This window comes from Homalodisca vitripennis, chromosome 1, assembly GCF_021130785.1.
Source record: "Homalodisca vitripennis isolate AUS2020 chromosome 1, UT_GWSS_2.1, whole genome shotgun sequence".
NCBI lineage: Eukaryota > Metazoa > Arthropoda > Insecta > Hemiptera > Cicadellidae > Homalodisca > Homalodisca vitripennis.
In genome coordinates this window covers 3954708-3970138 of record NC_060207.1, presented here as the reverse complement: position 1 = coordinate 3970138, position 15431 = coordinate 3954708, and positions in this window count along the sequence as shown.

Here is a 15431-nt window from a genome sequence, read left to right as displayed (position 1 = left end):
TATCAAAGAAGAAGCTCAAATAAACTATTTACTTCGTTTCGACGTCAGAGACAAATATGTAACAAAATATAGTGTAATCTCGTTGAAGATGTATTCTCATAACCAGATGCGACGGGAAAATGTCTTTTATAACATTCTAAATTAGTTTACAAAACAATGTGGCCTTTTGAAAGTTTAATTCTTTCATAAGTATTATTAATTATGCTCTTGATTTTGCTTGCCCTAAGAAACACAATACGCAAAGGTCGAAGAAACCAGGATAAAGGATGGGTAACAACAGGTATTAAAGTGTCAAGTTCAAACAATGAAAACATTACATGAAAATTTTAAAATTGGATAACAGTGAAGCGAATAAAGCTCATTATAAAAAGTAACAAGAACGTATATTCCTAAAACAATTAAGCAGGCTAAAGCTAACTATTTAAAAAACATACTATCGCAATCAACTAATAAAAGCAAGGATGCATGGAAGCTAATAAAGGAAAAGTACAATAGTAGCAATGCTAATAATAACATTTATGTACGTATCAACGACAGAATAGAATCAGATAAACAGGAAGTATGTAATATATTGAATAACCATTTTGTATCAATTGGAGCTAATTTAAATGAAAAATCAACTGAACCACCACTTAATAATGATCATTTCTTGGCGAGATTGGAATATCCCTTCTTCTTACATCCTGTGAGCCCATGCTGAGGTTGTAAATGCCATCAAAATGTTAAAAAATAAGAATTCAAGTGGAGCTGATGACATATCCAATAGATTATTGAAGGCTTGTGCATATGCAATATGTAAACCCCTGTCTGTTATAATAAGCTCTTCTTTCCAGCAAGCTACTTTTCCATCCTTTACTAAAAACTAGTTTAGTGATACCTGTATTCAAAGGAGGGGACAGTACGTCTCTTGACTGTTACCGACCAATTACACAAATTTCAAGTCTAAGTAAAGTATTTGAACTTATTTTTTTAAATAGATTATCACCGTACTTGCTCACAAACAATATTCTAACAGACAAGCAGTTCGGTTTTGTCAAGGGCCGCTCTACTGGTGAGGCATTGGCGACTTTTATATCCCATGTGGTCACGGGACTGGAGAGAAGACAGCGGACACTTGGTGTAATGATGGATCTGACTAAGGCGTTCGACTGTGTCAGTCATGACAGACTGATGGAGGGTTTTGCAACGCCTAGGTTTTGCAAATGAGATACTGAGGTGGCTAGAGTCGTATCTTAGGGATCGAAAACAATTTGTCAAACTCAATAACCACTGCTCGGAACTGATTGAGATTACATTTGGAGTCCCCCCAAGGATCAGTACTTGGACCAATTTTTGTTTAAACCTTTAACATAAATAATTTAGTGCTCACTATAAAACCACGAAAAATACCGTTATGTACGCTGATGATATTGCCTTCGTATTTTCTAAATTACAGTACAGAAGAACTCGAAATTAACAGTAAACGTAGTCTTATCACAGGCCTATCAATTTTTAAAATAATCTGAATTTACATCTTAATTTCAAAAAAACACAATTTAACAGAATTTAAAAAAAATAATCATCTTCAGCCTCCATGTGTTGAAATAAACGAAGAAAAAATAGAACACACCAATTATCAGTAAAATATTTGGGACTTCAGGTGGACGATGACTTGACTTGGCGATCCCACATAAACTTTGGTGTGTGCCTCTTTTGTCTTCATCGTCCTTCCTGATCTCCCAGTTTGTAAAATATCGCCATGTTCAGTTATTAAAAATAATATACTTTGGTTTTGGTAGAGTCACGGTTGCGGTATGGACTTCTTGTTTGGGGCTCGGCACCTCAGTACTTACTAAAAAGGGTTTTCGTATTACAGAAACGAATTGTGCGTGTTGTGGCTGGCATATCTCGCAGAAGTTCATGCAGAAATGCATTTAAAAGAGCACAGCATTTTTGACCTTTCCATCTTTGTATATTTACGAGACCATTATCTATGCAAGGTTTCATTGTGCAAAATGTAGTAGATGGAGCTGCTATACATGACCACAAACACGCGAGCCCGAGTAGATCTGCGACAAACCCAACATCGCTCGGCTCTGGCGGGTGGACTGCCTCAAAATTCAGGGGCTAGGTTTTTTTTGGAAAGCTCCCTAGTCATTTAAAAAAATATAACTGAAAAAACAATTTTTAAAAAACTACTAAAAGAATACCTATTAGAGGGTTGTTTTTATTCGGTTGGGGAGTTCCTAGCCTAAACTCTATTTTAATTTTAATAATCATTTGTATTCTTTTATTATTTTAATGTAAAATTAGTTCCTACTACAGCTTGACTTTCATACAAATATTGTATTTTTATATGTTATTTATTAATAATGTACTACTGGACTTTTGTCATACATGTAATACATGTCTACGACAATAAAAAGATTGAAATTGAAAATTGAAATTGAAAAGCCCCCCGACACCCCCCGCATGGGCGTGTTGAGCCCGCGGGACACCGGACGGGCGTGTTGAGCCCCCGGTACCTCGTCGGACAGGCGTGTTGAGCCCCCAACACCCCCGCATGGGCGTGTTGAGCCCGCGGGACACCGGACGGGCGTGTTGAGCCCCCGGTACCCCTTGTCGGACGAGCGTGTAGAGCCCCCGACACCCCCGCATGGGCGGGTTGAGCCCGCGGGAACACCGGACGGGCGTGTTGAGCCCCCGGTACCTTGTCGGACGGGCGTGTTGAGCCCCCGACACCCCCCGCATGGGCGTGTTGAGCCCGCGGGACACCGGACGGGCGTGTTGAGCCCCCGGTACCCATCGTCGGACGGGCGTGTTGAGCCCCCGACAACCCCCGCATGGGCGTGTTGAGCCCGCGGGACACCGGATGGGCCGTGTTGAGCCCCCGGTACCTCGTCGGACGGGCGTGTTGAGAGCCCCCGACACCCCCGCATGGGCGTGTTGAACCCGCGGGTCACCGGGATGGGCGTGTTGAGCCCCCGGTACCCCTCGTCGGACGGGCGTGTTTGAGCCCCCGACACCCCCGCATGGGCGTGTTGAGCCAGCGGGTCACCGGATGGGCGTGTTGAGCCCCCGGTACCTTGTCGGACGGGCGTGTTGAGCCCCCGACACTCCCGCATGGCGTGTTGAGCCCGCGGGACACCGTATGGGCGTGTTGAGCCCCCGTACCTCGTCGGACGGGCGTGTTGAGCCCCCGACACCCCCGCATGGGCGTGTTGAGCCCGCGGGACACCGGATGGGCGTGTTGAGCCCCCGGTACCTCTCGTCGGACGGGCGTGTTGAGCCCCCGACACCCCCGCATGGGCGTGTTGAGCCCGCGGGTCACCGGATGGGCGTGTTGAGCCCCCGGTACCTCGTCGGACGGGCGTGTTGAGCCCCCGACACCCCCGCATGGGCGTGTTGAGCCCGCGGGACACCGGACGGGCGTGTTGAGCCCCCGACACCCCCGCATGGGCGTGTTGAGCCCGCGGGTAATCGGATGGGCGTGTTTGAGCCCCCGGTACCTCGTCGGATGGGCGTGTTGAGCCCCCGACACCCCCGCATGGGCGTGTTGAGCCCGCGGGTCACCGGATGGGCGTGTTGAGCCCCCGGTACCTCGTCGGACGGGCGTGTTGAGCCCCCGACACCCCCGCATGGGCGTGTTGAGCCCGCGGGACAACCGGACGGGCGTGTTTGAGCCCCCGACACCCCCGCATGGGCGTGTTGAGCCCGCGGGTAATCGGATGGGCGTGTTGAGCCCCCGGTACCATTACCCCCTCGTCGGATGGGCGTGTTGAGCCCCCGACACCCCCGCATGGGCGTGTTGAGCCCGCGGGACACCGGATGGGCGTGTTGAGCCCCCGGTACCCCTTCGTCGGACGGGCGTGTTGAGCCCCCGACACCCCCGCATGGGCGTGTTGAGCCCGCGGGACACCGGACGGGCGTGTTTGAGCCACCGGTACCTCGTCGGACGGGCGTGTTGAGCCCCCGACAACCCCGTATGGGCGTGTTGAGCCCCCGACACCCCGTATGGGCGTGTTGAGCCCCCGGTACCTCGTCGGACGGGCGTGTTGAGCCCCCGACACCCCCGCATGGGCGTGTTGAGCCCGCGGGACACCGGACGGGCGTGTTGAGCCCCCGGTACCTCATCGGACGGGCGTGTTGAGCCCGCGGGACACCGGACGGGCGTGTTGAGCCACCGGTACCCGTCGTCGGACGGGCGTGTTGAGTCCACCGGCATCTCCGCAGGGGCGTGTTGAGCCCGCGGAACATCGGAAGGGCGTGTTGAGCCACCGATGTCATTAATAACAGATGTGGTTGGATGGGGATGGCCCCCCACTCCTTCCACATGTTATCTGATACATATAAAGAGAGTTTGTATGTTTAAGATTCATTCTGATGCAGGATCGCTACCTGATCAGAAGTACTCGTAGGAGTCGTGATTTTGGATGTGATGGTCTGCCAGCCAGTCGAGAGGACACGGAGCTAGGGGACATCATACGCCGCTGTTTCAACCGGGGACCATAGAGTCATGACAGCTATGCTGATCTCCGAAGCCTGCTACTAGACCTCGAGCACTTCAACGGAGGTTAAGGAGCTTACGGGGGCTACCAGTCGATCCCAGGACTGCACCTGACGAGATCGTGGTTCGATACCCAGCTCGGCCATCCAGCTCCAGGTCCAGTGCGGGAGTTCTCAAGGGAACACCAAGTTGTAAATATTAGAATTAAGGAATCAGAGCTCATTTGTATATAGTGTACATAGACTGGGGATAGATGTAATAAAGCAGACCAGTGTTTCACTTAAACTGTGGTTTCTCATTTTAACTTTAGTGACCCAGGATAGAATCCCCTTACAAAAGACTAGTGCGGAGGTGGGGTTTTCCCGCGGGATAGAAGTGTTTAGTGAGAGAGAGGAAAACCCCCTTACATATTTTGGCGCCCGAAACAGGGACTGTTTAAAGTATTTTGGGTGCAGTTTGTGAGACATTGTGTTTGCTAAATTTATAAAAAAAAAACTATTAAAAATTTGTTGAAACACTGGTTTGAATTGTGATTAGTTGTATATATTAGATTTATAATGAAACACTGGCTGTACATATAAGAACATTATTATTGGTACGTAAGAACATTATAGGATATTGCCCCTATAATATTTAACACACATAAACTTAAGAACTTTAAAGATTTGTTTTCTGCTAGTTATATGAAAAATTGTGAAATCTCTAAAACTTTTATCAAAAATGTCAGACTGTGACTCGGACTCTGAGAGTGTCGCGACCGCCCAAAATAAAAAGGATCCACGGATCTCGTGGATTTATCAGTTAAAGAAAGAACGAACTAATTGAAGAATTGAAAAAATTTCGCCTTCCCTCCGCTGACACCGTAAAGGAACAACGAAAGATCCTTAGTCAATTCCCTAAAAGGAGCATATCAATTAAACATTTACTTCAGCACCTAGAGTCAATTATCCAAGCACTTCGGAACAAAACTCAAGCTCTTTGCCCTCCAGTGATAGCACAAGTATATGCAATATGGTACGGAAATGGAACTTGATTATGATGGCGATAAGAGATGTAATGCTATTCCTTGAAAGACTGAATGAGCTCAAAGAAGCATATAATACTAATTCGGAACATCTCCTTGTAGCTTTACCTGAACTATTAAAAGGGAAAGCACTCCTGTGGTACCGTAATTCTAAATCCATGTGGAATACTTGGGACGAATTTTTGAAGTGCTTTGAACTACAGTTTCCTACCGAGGAGGTTCAGAGAAAAATTAGATATCGAGATTAGAGGTAGGACCCAGGGTCAAAATGAAAGTTTCAAAGATTATACGGTGGCTATTCAGACACTAATTGCGACGGCATGGAAGGTATTCCCCGGTCCAACAGTTTAACCAAATATTTGAGAATATGTTACCGGAATAATGTGGGAAGGAATAACCAAACTACCACTTCACCTTGGAAACTCTGTATACCACGGGAAAAGATACAGGAAATCCTCATAGACAATCAAGATCAGCCAACGCCAAAACAGTGGGGCAAGCGTTTAAGGAAAGGGTTATCTTACGCTTTGGGACCCCTGAAATTTTAATTTCCGATAACGGCACCCAATACACTAGCCAATTGTTTTCTCAGCTATCAGATGAACTAGGAATAAGACATAAGTTCACTCCCCCCTATACACCGCAGGAAAATCCCGTAGAACGGGCAAAACAAAGTTATAGAAACAATGATAGCACAATACCTGGAAGAATCACAGAAGAAATGGGATATTTTACTCCCGGAGTTTATGTTCGCTATGAACGCAGCCACACATTCGTCTACAGGATTCTCACCCGCCTATTTGAACTTCGGTCGAGAACTAAGGACTCCAAAAATGTTGACGCTACCAGAATTTTACGGGGGAATCTACTGAGCCTACATCACTACCACCGGAAATGAAAACCATCTATGATTTTGGTAAGAAGGAATCTCGAAAGGTCCCTATGATAACCAAAGACACTATTACAACCTACGCCGGCGTCCGTACAAACCGAAAGTCGGAGACCCAGTCTATTGTAGAGAAAGACACCTGTCCTCAGCGGAACAGTCAATTAATGCCAAACTTCTACCAAAATATACAGGTCCCCACATTATTACCAAAATCCTCTCACCGGTAGTAGTCGAAGTCAATAAAAATAGCAAGCATGTGAAAATACATGTCAAAGATTTGAAATCCACGTAAAAAAAAAACAAAAACAAAAAAATGGAGCAAAAAGAAAACAGAAAGTATTCAAATCAATTTAAAGTATAAGCTTTTTTTTAACTAGTGGCATCTGGGTTATCATGGCATTAACAGATAAGAACATTCCTGTCCAGACCTGAAACTGATAATCTAGGATTGATTAAAACTAGCATAGACGAAATACAGTCAGTCTAAGTCTGGAGCTACTACAAGTACCATCAATGGAGCTAACAAGTGAGGATTATGCGGCGATCGTTTAACAACGAGAGAATTAGCGATAAGGTAATTACGGCTTACCTTAACTTACTACAAGTGAGGGGAACCAGGTCCCAATGGCCCACCATCTTTGTGTACAACACCAACTTCATGAAGAAAGTTCTCTCCGAGAAGTACAGTGCAGTCGCCAGGTGGACTAAGAAGGTAGACATTTTTCGTTTCGAGATGCTCTTGGTGCCCTATTTTGTAGAGAAACATTCGACACTGGGTATTAATAACAATAGACATGCGAACAAAAACAAATTAACCGTTTTCGACAGCATTCATGGGGACCACACCGCAGCCATAGAGAAATTGACAGAATACTTAAGTGCGGAAGCACTGAACAAAAGAAACGAAATTCTACTAACCAAGAAGTGGAAACTGCTGGGGAAGGCAGGCCCCAAACAATATAACACAGTGGACTGCGGAGTATTTTTGTGTATAACCGCTGAGGCCTACACAGCTGACCGCACAATCACTTTCACACAAAGTGACATCCCCTGGTTAAGGGGAGTAATTTGCGGAGGAGCTGAAGAGCGGCAAACTGCAATCTCACCAAAAACCACCTCCCCATATCCCTGGAGTTAAAGCCCCACCAGTGAAGAAGGGTCGAAAGAAAATAGTACGCAGCACCTCACCGATGTTCGTGCCCAATCCCTCCCAGACTCCGACAGACGCCGATCCACCCAAACCGGAGTTACAGGTAATAAAAATAAAAAAATACAGAAGGGCCATCTCCAAGAAAACCGATGATTAAAATGGAGGAACGTTATATGGAAATCTCATCGTCAGAAGATGAGGAGGAAGGAAACAATGCCGCCGCAACATTGGAATTGTGTCTTCAGGAAGAGGATAGGCTTCTGACTCTAAAGGACCTAGAGGAAATCATAGAGGAAGTGACCACAGGAGAACCCAAACATCAACCCTCCAACATCCAGGAAGAACTGGGGACAGACTGGGACGTCCTATCAATACACGACAGTGAGTCCCTTGACCTCAAGGAAGCAGAAGACCAGGTCAACCCACAACACCGAGCAACAGTTATTCAACTGGGGAAGCCAATTGAAGTGCTCGGGGGACATACGGCATCCTCAAACAGACCAACCGTAATTCAGCAAACATCGCTCGATCCCAGAGAGGTAACCTTCTCAGGAGAGGCAGGACGTTTGGACGAGGATACAATGGCCATCACGGTACCCAACGCAACCCAACCCAGAGATCCATCTTCAACGGAGAAAACAACGAAGAAGAGGCTAAGAGACAGGAAGCAGCGGACCAGAAAAGTGAAGCGGCTGGGGAAAGGTACTAGGAAGTACAGGGACCCGACAAACAGGATCCAAGTACTGGAAGAAATAACCTTACATTCTTGGTTATTATTTTGTGTTTATAGTATTAAAAAGTTATTATTGATTTTTATTACTATTATTAAGAAGTTGTTGATTTTTATTACTATTAAGATGTTATTTTTATTCTTTGATATTGTTAAGCAAAAGTTGGTTAATTTATGTATCTTATGTTGGTTTCTATTTTTCTTAGACAGACAAAAAGTTCTTAGATTGTGTGTGTATAAAAAGAAATAAAAAAAGGGAAAACAATTTTATAAAGAGAAAAAGTATTTTTGAGTTCTTTATTATCCTTTTAATTTTTTTAGAAAAAAAATGGGAGAGTGTAACGAAGTGTTTGGGTCCCCCAAGTAGTAACGGGGGAAAGGCCGTACTTGGACGTGGAAGGTCGAAAGAGATGAGACAATTTGTATGGGTGGGATTAGAAATGTATAATAAATCAAGCAATGCCCTACTGCTAGCCAGCCCCCACCATAACAGGCAACCCCCACCACAACTCTTTCACTAGATAAGCAGGAGGCGTGGGAGCTGGCAAAGCAGTCGGGCCCTAGCGGCCTGACCAGTCGGACGGGCGTGTTGAGCCCCCGACACCCCCGCATGGGCGTGTTGAGCCCGCGGGACACCGGACGGGCGTGTTGAGCCCCCGGTACCTCGTCGGACAGGCGTGTTGAGCCCCCAACACCCCCGCATGGGCGTGTTGAGCCCGCGGGACACCGGACGGGCGTGTTGAGCCCCCGGTACCTCGTCGGACGGGCGTGTTGAAGCCCCCGACACCCCCCCTGCATGGGCGTCTTGAGCCCGCGGGACCACGGCGAGACGGCGTGAAGCCCCAACCTCGTTGAGGCCCCCGGTACCTTGTCGGACGGGCGTGGTTTGAGCCCCCGACACCCCCCGCATGGGCGTGTTGAGGCCCGCGGGGACACCCGGACGTGGGCGTGTTGAGCCCCCGGTACCCTCCGTCGGACGGGCGTGTTGAGCCCCCCGACACCCCCGCATGGGCGTGTTGAGCCCGCGGGTCACCGGATGGGCGTGTTGAGCCCCCGGTACCTCGTCGGACGGGCGTGTTGAGCCCCCGACACCCCCGCATGGGCGTGTTAAGCCCGCAGTACACCGGACGGGCGTGTTGAGCCCCCGGTACCTCCCATTCGTCGGACGGGCGTGTTGAGCCCCCGACACTCCCGCATGGGCGTGTTGAGCCCGCGGGACACCGGACGGGCGTGTTGAGCCCCCGGTACCTTTGTCGGACGGGCGTGTTGAGCCCCCGACACCCCCGCATGGGCGTGTTGAGCCCGCGGGACACCGGATGGGCGTGGTTGAGCCCCCGGTACCTCGTCGGACGGGCGTGTTGAGCCCCCGACACCCCCTCATGGGCGTGTTGAGCCCGCGGGTCACCGGATGGGCGTGTTGAGCCCCCCGGTACCCTCGTCGTCGGACGGGCGTGTTGAGCCCCCGACACCCCCCGCATGAACGTGTTTGAGCCCGCGGGACACCGGACGGGCGTGTTGAGCTCCCGGTACCTTGTCGGACGGGCGTGTTGAGCCCCCCGACACCCCCGCATGGGCGTGTTGAGCCCGCGGGACACACCGGATGGGCGTGTTGAGCCCCCGGTACTACGTACGTCGGACGGGCGTGTTGAGCCCCCGACACCCCCGCATGGGCGTGTTGAGCCCGCGGGTAATCGGATGGGCGTGTTGAGCCCCCGGTACCTCCGTCGTCGGATGGGCGTGTTGAGCCCCCGACACCCCCGCATGGGCGTGTTGAGCCCGCGGGACACCGGATGGGCGTGTTGAGCCCCCGGTACCTCGTCGGACGGGCGTGTTGAGCCCCCCGACAACCCCCGCATGGGCGTGTTGAGCCCGCGGGAACACCGGACGGGCGTGTTGAGCCACCGGTACCTCGTCGGACGGGCGTGTTGAGCCCCCGACACCCCGTATGGGCGTGTTTGAGCCCCCGACACCCCGTATGGGCGTGTTGAGCCCCCGGTACCTCGTCGGACGGGCGTGTTGAGCCCCCGACACCCCCGCATGGGCGTGTTGAGCCCGCGGGACACCGGACGGGCGTGTTGAGCCCCCGACACCCCTGTATGGGCGTGTTGAGCCCGCGGGACACCGGACGGGCGTGTTGAGCCACCGGTACCCTCGTCGGACGGGCGTGTTGAGCCACCGGCATCTCCGCAGGGGCGTGTTGAGCCCGCGGAACATCGGAAGGGCGTGTTGAGCCACCGATGTCATTAATAACAGATGTGGTTGGATGGGGATGGCCCCCCCCACTCCTTCCACATGTTATCTGATACATATAAAGAGAGTTTGTATGTTCTCAGATTCATTCTGATGCAGGATCGCTACCTGATCAGAAAGTACTCGTAGGAGTCGTGATTTTGGATGTGATGGTCTGCCAGCCAGTCGAGAGGACACGGAGCTAGGGACATCATACGCTGCTGTTTCAACCGGGGACCATAGAGTCATGACAGCTATGCTGATCTCCGAAGCCTGCTACTAGACCTCGAGCACTTCAACGGAGGTTAAGGAGCTTACGGGGGCTACCAGTCGATCCCAGGACTGCACCTGACGAGATCGTGGTTCGATACCCAGCTCGGCCATCCAGCTCCAGGTCCCAGTGCGGGAGTTCTCAAGGGAACACCAAGTTGTAAATATTAGAATTAAGGAATCAGAGCTCATTTGTATATAGTGTACATAGACTGGGGATAGATGTAATAAAGCAGACCAGTGTTTCACTTAAACTGTGTTTCTCATTTTACTTTAGTGACCCAGGATAGAATCCCCTTACAAAAGACTAGTGCGGAGGTGGGTTTTCCCGCGGGATAGAAGTGTTTAGTGAGAGAGAGGAAAACCCCCTTACATATTTTGGCGCCCGAACAGGGACTGTTTTAAAGTATTTTGGGTGCAGTTTGTGAGACATTGTGTTTGCTAAATTTATAAAAAAAAACTATTAAAAATTTGTTGAAACACTGGTTTGAATTGTGATTAGTTGTATATATTAGATTTATAATGAAACACTGGCTGTACATATAAGAACATTATTATTGGTACGTAAGAACATTATAGGATATTGCCCCTATAATATTAACACACATAAACTTAAGAACTTTAAGATTTGTTTCTGCTAGTTATATGAAAATTGTGAAATCTCTAAAACTTTTATCAAAAATGTCAGACTGTGACTCGGACTCTGAGAGTGTCGCGACCCGCCCAAAATAAAAAGGATCCACGGATCTCGTGGATTTATCAGTTAAAGAAAGACGAACTAATTGAAGAATTGAAAAAATTTCGCCTTCCCTCCGCTGACACCGTAAAGGAACAACGAAAGATCCTTAGTCAATTCCTAAAAGGAGCATATCAATTAAACATTACTTCAGCACCTAGAGTCAATTATCCAAGCACTTCGGAACAAAACTCAAGCTCTTTGCCCTCCAGTGATAGCACAAGTATATGCAATATGGTACGGAAATGGAACTTGAATTATGATGGCGATAGAGATGTAATGCTATTCCTTGAAAGACTGAATGAGCTCAAAGAAGCATATAATACTAATTCGGAACATCTCCTTGTAGCTTTACCTGAACTATTAAAAGGGAAAGCACTCCTGTGGTACCGTAATTCTAAATCCATGTGGAATACTTGGGACGAATTTTTGAAGTGCTTTGAACTACAGTTCCTACCGAGGAGGTTCAGAGAAAAATTAGATATCGAGATTAGAGGTAGGACCCAGGGTCAAAAATGAAAGTTTCAAAGATTATACGGTGGCTATTCAGACACTAATGCGACGGCATGGAAGGTATTCCCCGGTCCAACAGTTTAACCAAATATTTGAGAATATGTTACCGGAATAATGTGGGAAGGAATAACCAAACTACCACTTCACCTTGGAAACTCTGTATACCACGGGAAAAGATACAGGAAATCCTCATAGACAATCAAGATCAGCCAACGCCAAAACAGTGGGGCAAGCGTTTAAAGGAAAGGGTTATCTTACGCTTTGGGACCCCTGAAATTTTAATTTCCGATAACGGCACCCAATACACTAGCCAATTGTTTTCCTCAGCTATCAGATGAACTAGGAATAAGACATAAGTTCACTCCCCCCTATACACCGCAGGAAAATCCCGTAGAACGGGCAAACAAAGTTATAGAAACAATGATAGCACAATACCTGGAAGAATCACAGAAGAAATGGGATATTTTACTCCCGGAGTTTATGTTCGCTATGAACGCAGCCACACATTCGTCTACAGGATTCTCACCCGCCTATTTGAACTTCGGTCGAGAACTAAGGACTCCAAAAATGTTGACGCTACCAGAATTTTACGGGGAATCTACTGAGCCTACATCACTACCACCGGAAATGAAAACCATCTATGATTTGGTAAGAAGGAATCTCGAAAGGTCCTATGATAACCAAAGACACTATTACAACCTACGCCGGCGTCCGTACAAACCGAAAGTCGGAGACCCAGTCTATTGTAGAGAAAGACACCTGTCCTCAGCGGAACAGTCAATTAATGCCAAACTTCTACCAAAATATACAGGTCCCCACATTATTACCAAAATCCTCTCACCGGTAGTAGTCGAAGTCAATAAAAATAGCAAGCATGTGAAAATACATGTCAAAGATTTGAAATCCACGTAAAAAAAAAAACAAAAACAAAAAAAATGGAGCAAAAAGAAAACAGAAAGTATTCAAATCAATTTAAAGTATAAGCTTTTTTTTAACTAGTGGCATCTGGGTTATCATGGCATTAACAGATAAGAACATTCCTGTCCAGACCTGAAACTGATAATCTAGGATTGATTAAAACTAGCATAGACGAAATACAGTCAGTCTAAGTCTGGAGCTACTACAAGTACCATCAATGGAGCTAACAAGTGAGGATTATGCGGCGATCGTTAACAACGAGAGAATTAGCGATAAGGTAATTACGGCTTACCTTAACTTACTACAAGTGAGGGGAACCAGGTCCCAATGGCCCACCATCTTTGTGTACAACACCAACTTCATGAAGAAAGTTCTCTCCGAGAAGTACAGTGCAGTCGCCAGGTGGACTAAGAAGGTAGACATTTTTTTTCGTTTCGAGATGCTCTTGGTGCCCTATTTTGTAGAGAACATTCGACACTGGGTATTAATAACAATAGACATGCGAACAAAACAAATTACCGTTTTCGACAGCATTCATGGGGACCACACCGCAGCCATAGAGAAATTGACAGAATACTTAAGTGCGGAAGCACTGAACAAAAGAAACGAAATTCTACTAACCAAGAAGTGGAAACTGCTGGGGAAGGCAGGCCCCAAACAATATAACACAGTGGACTGCGGAGTATTTTTGTGTATAACCGCTGAGGCCTACACAGCTGACCGCACAATCACTTTCACACAAAGTGACATCCCCTGGTTAAGGGGAGTAATTGCGGAGGAGCTGAAGAGCGGCAAAACTGCAATCTCACCAAAAACCACCTCCCCATATCCCTGGAGTTAAAGCCCCACCAGTGAAGAAGGGTCGAAAGAAAATAGTACGCAGCACCTCACCGATGTTCGTGCCCAATCCCTCCCAGACTCCGACAGACGCCGATCCACCCAAACCGGAGTTTACAGGTAATAAAAATAAAAAAATACAGAAGGGCCATCTCCAAGAAAACCGATGATTAAAATGGAGGAACGTTATATGGAAATCTCATCGTCAGAAGATGAGGAGGAAGGAAAACAATGCCGCCGCAACATTGGAATTGTGTCTTCAGGAAGAGGATAGGCTTCTGACTCTAAAGGACCTAGAGGAAATCATAGAGGAAGTGACCACAGGAGAACCCAAACATCAACCCTCCAACATCCAGGAAGAACTGGGGACAGACTGGGACGTCCTATCAATACACGACAGTGAGTCCCTTGACCTCAAGGAAGCAGAAGACCAGGTCAACCCACAACACCGAGCAACAGTTATTCAACTGGGGAAGCCAATTGAAGTGCTCGGGGGACATACGGCATCCTCAAACAGACCAACCGTAATTCAGCAAACATCGCTCGATCCCAGAGAGGTAACCTTCTCAGGAGAGGCAGGACGTTTTGGACGAGGATACAATGGCCATCACGGTACCCAACGCAACCCAACCCAGAGATCCATCTTCAACGGAGAAAACAACGAAGAAGAGGCTAAGAGACAGGAAGCAGCGGACCAGAAAAGTGAAGCGGCTGGGGAAAGGTACTAGGAAGTACAGGGACCGACAAACAGGATCCAAGTACTGGAAGAAATAACCTTACATTCTTGGTTATTATTTTGTGTTTATAGTATTAAAAAGTTATTATTGATTTTTATTACTATTATTAAGAAGTTGTTGATTTTATTACTATTAAGATGTTATTTTTTATTCTTTGATATTTGTTAAGCAAAAGTTGGTTAATTTATGTATCTTATGTTGGTTTTCTATTTTTCTTAGACAGACAAAAAGTTCTTAGATTGTGTGTGTATAAAAAGAAATAAAAAAAGGGAAAACAATTTTATAAAGAGAAAAAGTATTTTTGAGTTCTTTATTATCCTTTTAATTTTTTTTAGAAAAAAAATGGGAGAGTGTAACGAAGTGTTTGGGTCCCCAAGTAGTAACGGGGGGAAAGGCCGTACTTGGACGTGGAAGGTCGAAAGAGATGAGACAATTTGTATGGGTGGGATTAGAAATGTATAATAAATCAAGCAATGCCCTACTGCTAGCCAGCCCCCACCATAACAGGCAACCCCCACCACAACTCTTTCACTAGATAAGCAGGAGGCGTGGAGCTGGCAAAGCAGTCGGGCCCTAGCGGCCTGACCAGTCGGACGGGCGTGTTGAGCCCCCGACACCCCCGCATGGGCGTGTTGAGCCCGCGGGACACCGGACGGGCGTGTTGAGCCCCCGGTACCCTCGTCGGACAGGCGTGTTGAGCCCCCAACACCCCCGCATGGGCGTGTTGAGCCCGCGGGACACCGGACGGGCGTGTTGAGCCCCCGGTACCTTGTCGGACGAGCGTGTTGAGCCCCCGACACCCCCGCATGGGCGGGTTGAGCCCGCGGGACACCGGACGGGCGTGTTTGAGCCCCCGGTACCTTGTCGGACGGGCGTGTTGAGCCCCCGACAACCCCCGCATGGGCGTGTTGA